This window comes from Crocuta crocuta, unplaced genomic scaffold, assembly GCF_008692635.1.
Source record: "Crocuta crocuta isolate KB4526 unplaced genomic scaffold, BGI_CrCroc_1.0 scaffold119, whole genome shotgun sequence".
In the NCBI taxonomy this organism is placed as follows: domain Eukaryota; kingdom Metazoa; phylum Chordata; class Mammalia; order Carnivora; family Hyaenidae; genus Crocuta; species Crocuta crocuta.
Window position 1 is genome coordinate 3,616,453 of NW_027551562.1, and position 6,098 is coordinate 3,622,550.

The window sequence follows — 6,098 nt, forward strand, 5'->3', positions numbered from 1 at the left end:
GCCCCCAGACAGACCCAGGCACAGATAGCAGGAGGGTCCTCCCAGACAAGCTGCCAGCTCCTTGCTGCTGGGAGGTCTGGAAGCCGAAGAGGAAGGGAAGAGGGTTCAAATGAGGACACTTGTCCTATTCATCAGCCCAGAGGCCTCTCTACAGGGCTGAAAGCCCCAGAGCTTTATTCTTTGATCCAAACTGTGGGTCAGAGCTGAGCAACCGCAGGGCAATTACTCACCTTACAGCTCCAGGCTGACTCAGCACTCGGGGAGCCTGTGCTGGTAGCAGATGCTCCCAGCCCTCCCTCTGGTATCTGGTTTCCAGGGAATGGGGGGGCCACCCCAGGTCACAGGAGGCGGCAGAAGTCCTCCTGAGCAGACCTGTGCTCGCTTCTGCCTGGGGAGGGGGCTTTTCTAGGAGGCTTCTTCTCCTGCTGGGGGCGGGGAGCATGTGCGGGCTCATCGGTTTCAGTTAATTCATTTTTTAAATGTTTACTTATTTTCGACAGAGAGAGAGTGCGCGCACCCAAGCGGGGGAGGGCAGAGAGAAAGGGGGACAGAGGATCCAAAGCGGGTTCTGCGCAGAGAGCCGGGTGTGGGACTGGAACTCACCAACCGTGAGATCATGAACCGTGAGATCACGATCTGAGCCGAAGTTGGATTCTCAACGGACTGAGCCACCCCAGACGCCCCCGCCTCACTTTTTTCAAATAATCTCCTGAGTTTAAGATTCTAAATGGTAAGAGAAAGGATGATACATCCATAACAGTCGTGAAAATGTTAAAAACAAAGATTTTTTAAAAATGTGTCCCAATTTTAATGATTCTCTTAGAGTAATGATTTCATTCCTTGTTCAGGAAATAAAACTGTGGCCAGTGGGGTCAGGCTGAGGACAGTAATAACAATAGGGAGCGTATATCGGGCCCTTACAAGGCCCCAGGCGCGGCGCTAAGCACCTTACTCAATGCCTCCGGCTCCCACACCTACTCCACACAGGTGTGATTCTACTGTCCAAACCACTTCCAATCTGTCTTCAAGTCACACTAAATTACAGCGTCTGCAATTTGCATGCACTTAGTCTCCTTAATTGAACGTTTATGGCTGGATAATATAACCAAGGTGTGAACGACTGATAATTCATCCAGTTCCTCTGCTCAAGTTGGAAGGCGAGTCAAGTGGAAGGGAAGGTGGGAAGAGGAGGCAGGGCTGGTTTGCGGACCATCGGGCAGGCCCCCAGGTCCCCTCCCCGCTGCCTGTCCCTGCCACACCCTCACCACACCCCCATCACCCAACTCCAGCCCCCTTACCCTTTCGGTCCTTCTCTGTTCCTGAAATTCTGTGTGCTCCTCAGGGCCTTTGCACATGCTGTTCCACTTTGTCTTTCTTGTACGGAGGTAATACCCGCTCGTCCTTTAGACCCTCAGCCTGAACCCTCAAGGACCCTGGGTCTTCATGCTGGGCAACTTTTTTCCCATGGAGATGCCTGTCAAAGCCATTGTCGGACATTTATTTGGGGTCTTATTAATGCCTCTCGTGCATTAGACTCCTTATATCATTAGGACAGAGGTTATTTCTATATTATTATTGTTTATCGTTGTATCCTTATCACCCCCCCCCCCTCCACTGACCCAGAGTTCTCTTCTACCCCAAGCAAAAGCATTGCGGCCTCAAGGTCTATACTAGGAGTTGGCAGACATTCTCTGTGAAATATCGTGGTCTTTGTGGCCCATCTGGTCCCTGTTGCAACTACTCACCTTTGCCATCGTAACACAAAGGCAGCCATAAACAACGAGGGAAAGAAAGAGCAAGGCTGTGTTCCAATAAAACTTTATTTATGGACACTGAAATATGAATTTCATTTCATGTGTCACAAAATACTTTGTTCTTTGGGTTTTTATCCCCTGGCATTTAAAAATGTGGAAACCATTCTTGGAGCCTGGGCTGCCCAAAAACAAGTGGCCTATTGGGTTTGGCTCCCAGGCCGTTGTTTATTGGCCTCTGGTCTATACTCCTGTTCCAAATCCCAGGCTGTCTTCTCTCATTTTGCAGAATAATGGCCGGGTTCAAGCCCTCACTGTCCTTTATTCCTCATGTGAGGCAGGGAGCCATGTTCCATTAACAGGTGCATGATGGTGATGTCAGGCTTCATGCCGGGGTCTGTCACGCCTCCTCCAGGCAGTGGGGGCTCCTAGGGAAGCTCCATTCAGCTCTGAGCAAGACTCTAAGGGTCAGGATGGGACCACCACCATAGGGACCTACAATAGCTGGGGACGCAGATACCAGATCCCTAAACTGTGGGTTCCCCCAGGGGTCTGGCTGATTTCCATTCATCCGCAAGTCTCATATTCACACTTTGGACTGGATCCCAGCCGTGGACTCATTCACTCTTCCCGCCAGCAAAACCGCAAGATTATGGGGAATCCATCCTTTCTTGTGCACACTTTGTTATCATGAGATAAGATTTGCATCCATCTAGGCTGCGGAGATCAGGTGTGGAGTGGGGCAAGGGATGTGGACAGTGTTACATCACACCGCGTGTGGGCGGAAATCATAGAGCACAGTGGATTTTAAAAACCTAACCAACCTGTTCTTTCTTTTTTATAACCTCGTTCTCGTAAATGACCCCAGTACGTACCCAACCCGGAAAGCTGGGTTTACCCTGGACTCCATCCCCTCCCTCCCACACGATTAATCACACAGATCTGTGTATTTTGCCAAAGAGCACGCCACCGCCCCTAGTTCTGCTCAGCGCTCTGCTGTCCCTCACTGAGGCCACACTTGGCCTCCTAAAATCATCTCCCTACAGTCCTCTACCTGCTGCTAGACATTTCCTAGTGTTTAAGTTATGCTTTTCTTCCCCCAAGAGAAAATCTGGTCATATCACTTACCCAACAGAAATTCCTAAATGGCTTTGGATGATGACAAAGTTCTGGAGATGGATGTAGGGGTGTTTGCATAGCAGTGTGAGTGTGCTTAATGTCACTGAACTGTGCACTTGCAGATGATTAAAATGGTAGATTTTGTGTTATGTGTATTTTACTATGATACAAAATGCTCCAATGGGTCCCATTGATCACAGAATACCTTTGTAAGGATTAGAGGGACCCCAGAGAAGCTCACATCCCCTGTGATGCAAATTTCACTCCATAATCCCTGATCTTAATGTAACCCTCGCCAACCTGCCATTCACATTTGCACCTTCTTATCTCCCTCTCATCTGCCTGATGCATATTTGATTTTTCTCTCTTTCCTTCTTCCTGAGCAAACTCCACCTTTAAGATTCAGGTCAATAAGGAACTCTGTCAGCCTTCCATCAACATTTTGCCATTGACCTCACTTTTTTTATGCAGGTAGAAATAAATGATTCCTTGTTTAATGATAATATTAAATACTAGATAGGGGGAAACACCATTCATAAGCTGTATGTCAGATTAAAAAAACCCACAAGGATGTGCGGCAGCCACTCCTTCTGGTAAGCAATGCCATGGACTTGGCCTTTTTCTGCATGACCCTTCCCACACTTCCCCTACCCTCCCCCTTCGCACTTGAACCTGACTAGGGAATTTTGTAATTACCACCCTATTTTTTGTTTATAGTCTTACCACACTCATTTGTTACTCCGAATAGTATGCTATTATTCAACCGTACATGATTTTGAGCTTCATATAATTGGAATTGATGAGGTTTTGGGGTGATGATGGGTCCGGAGGCTACAACTAAGAAAGAATTCTTGAAGACGTCTTTGGTGCAAACAGGGGATCTTATCAAAGCAAAGGGACAGGACCCCAGGGCAGAAGGGGGTGCACTGGGGTTGAGAAGAAAGGCTAGTTTTATACCATGGAGATGGGGAGGTGAGGTCAAAAGGGAGGCGTCCAGAGTGACTTTGACATGCTAAAGAGGACTCGGAAGAAGATACCTGAGGCCTTGCTATTGTCAAGCTAAGGTTGTTTCCCTCTAGCCAGGCATTAGCATTAGGAAAATAGGGAGTTCTGCCAGCCTCAAGTATCTGTCAATAGCCTGTAGGTTTTAAGGGAATTTAATTTAATTTTACCTACCATTTCCTTCTTCCTTTGTTCCCCACATCACTATGGAGGGGTGATGTCTGGGCTCCAGGAAACTGATTCTCCAGGCTTCTGGAGATAAAGCTATTGACTATATTGCCTTTTTCTTGTAATTTACTAAGACATTTGTAAACTGAAGGAGACCCACGTCCTGCATGACTATGATCTCTATCAGTTAGCCATTTGTTTTCTTTCCTCTCCTTTGTTCTTGGGCGGCCAGGAGTGCCTGAAGAATATCACACAGACCCCACCTGTGGGGCGGGGTGCACTAGCTTGCACTTTGTCCTCAGCCGCCCCCACACTCCCTCATCAGAATCCTACTGCATGTTCTCTGTGACTTGCTTTTTTCCCCTCGAAATGACTCTCAATAGATTCATACACTCTCTTATACCTCTCTGCAGTCCCTCCATTTTCACTGCTGTATACTTTTCCATTGGATGAATACAGCACACTTGGGAAAAACCCATTTTTTTTTAATTTTTATTTATTTCTAGGAGAGAGAGAGAGAGAGAGAGAGACAGCGTGAGCAGGGGAGGGTCAGAGAGAGAGGGAGACACAGACTCTGAAATAGGCTCCAGGCTCTGAGCTGGCAGTCAGCACAGAGCCCGACGCGGGGCTCGAACCCACGAACTGCGAGATCATGACCTAAACAAAAGTTGGATGATTAACCGACTAAGCCACCCAGGCGCCCCGGGAAAAACCCATTTCTGCTAGTAACGGACATTTCAGGTATTTCCAGTCTTTACTATCAAAATTTGTGTGGATGTGGACAACTCTCTACAGGTTTCTTGGGGGTCAGTCGTGAGATTCTCCAGGGATCTACTCAGAAGTGCAACTACTGGGGCAGACTCACACATCATCTCCAGCTCCCCCATCCACGATGCCAAATTACGATCTGGAGTGATTTGATCAAATTCCACTCTCCCCCAGCATGGGTTGGGAGGAGGAATTGCCCCATTTCCTCTCATCATTTACTGTCAGGCTCTATAATTTTTGCTAATCTGGTGGTTGTGAAATGACATCTCATTACAGTTTTATTTTATGTCTCCCTGCTGACTAAAGAGGATGTGTTTGTTTTTGTATGTTGCTTGTTCATTTATTTTGTCTTTTCCATTGAATGGAATCTGTTTTGCCCATTATTCTACTGAGCTGTTTGTTCTTATTGATGTGTAGTTTATTGCATATCCCGGAAAGTAACTCGTTGTCAATTTCATATGTTCAAATATTTCTTCCTAGCTTTGGCTTGTCTTTACATCCTCTATGGCTTCTTTTGATAAATGGAAGCTCTTCAGTGTAATGTAGACAATTTTGTCTATTCTTTTCCTTTATTGTATGTGCTTTTGTGTCTTGTTTAATAATTCCCTTCCTAGTTTAAGGCCGTAAAGCAATCCTTTAAAATATCTATAGTTTTACCTTTAACCTCATAGTGTTGGGCTCCTGGAATTGGTATCTGTAAATAATGTGACAAGGGGGTCCTAGTTAAAACATTTTCCTCTGTGGATGACAATTATCCCAGCATCTACTCTTTCCGCTTGATCAGTTATCAGGTTTCATAGATGAAGATTCTGTTACTGGGCTCTCTGCTCAGTTCCGATGACCACTCTGTATCCATACCACAATGTCTTCATTCTTAGAGCTTGATCTCAAGTCTAGATATCTCGTAAAGTAAGTTATATCACCGATTCTTCCTCTGGAATGTCTCAGCTCTTTCTGTTTCTTTGCTTTTTCATTTCCTTTATATTTTATAATCAGCTTGTCAGATTCCACCAAAAAAACCCACACCTTGTCATGATTTGAATTATAGGATTCCAAATCATGTTCTCATAATGTTTTATATAATGCACATAAATCCATAAATCCACATACACTTACTAATTCACAGAATACAGCACATCTAATCCACAGTGACCCATGCGTAGCAAGTTTCTATTTAAATGAATAAATAGAGGAATGAGTGATCAAAGTCCTCTCTTCAGCTGAGGTTCACTCTTAGGTAAAACCCCAAATGTATAGCATGGTGAATTGTTCATCTTTCGAAAGCATCCT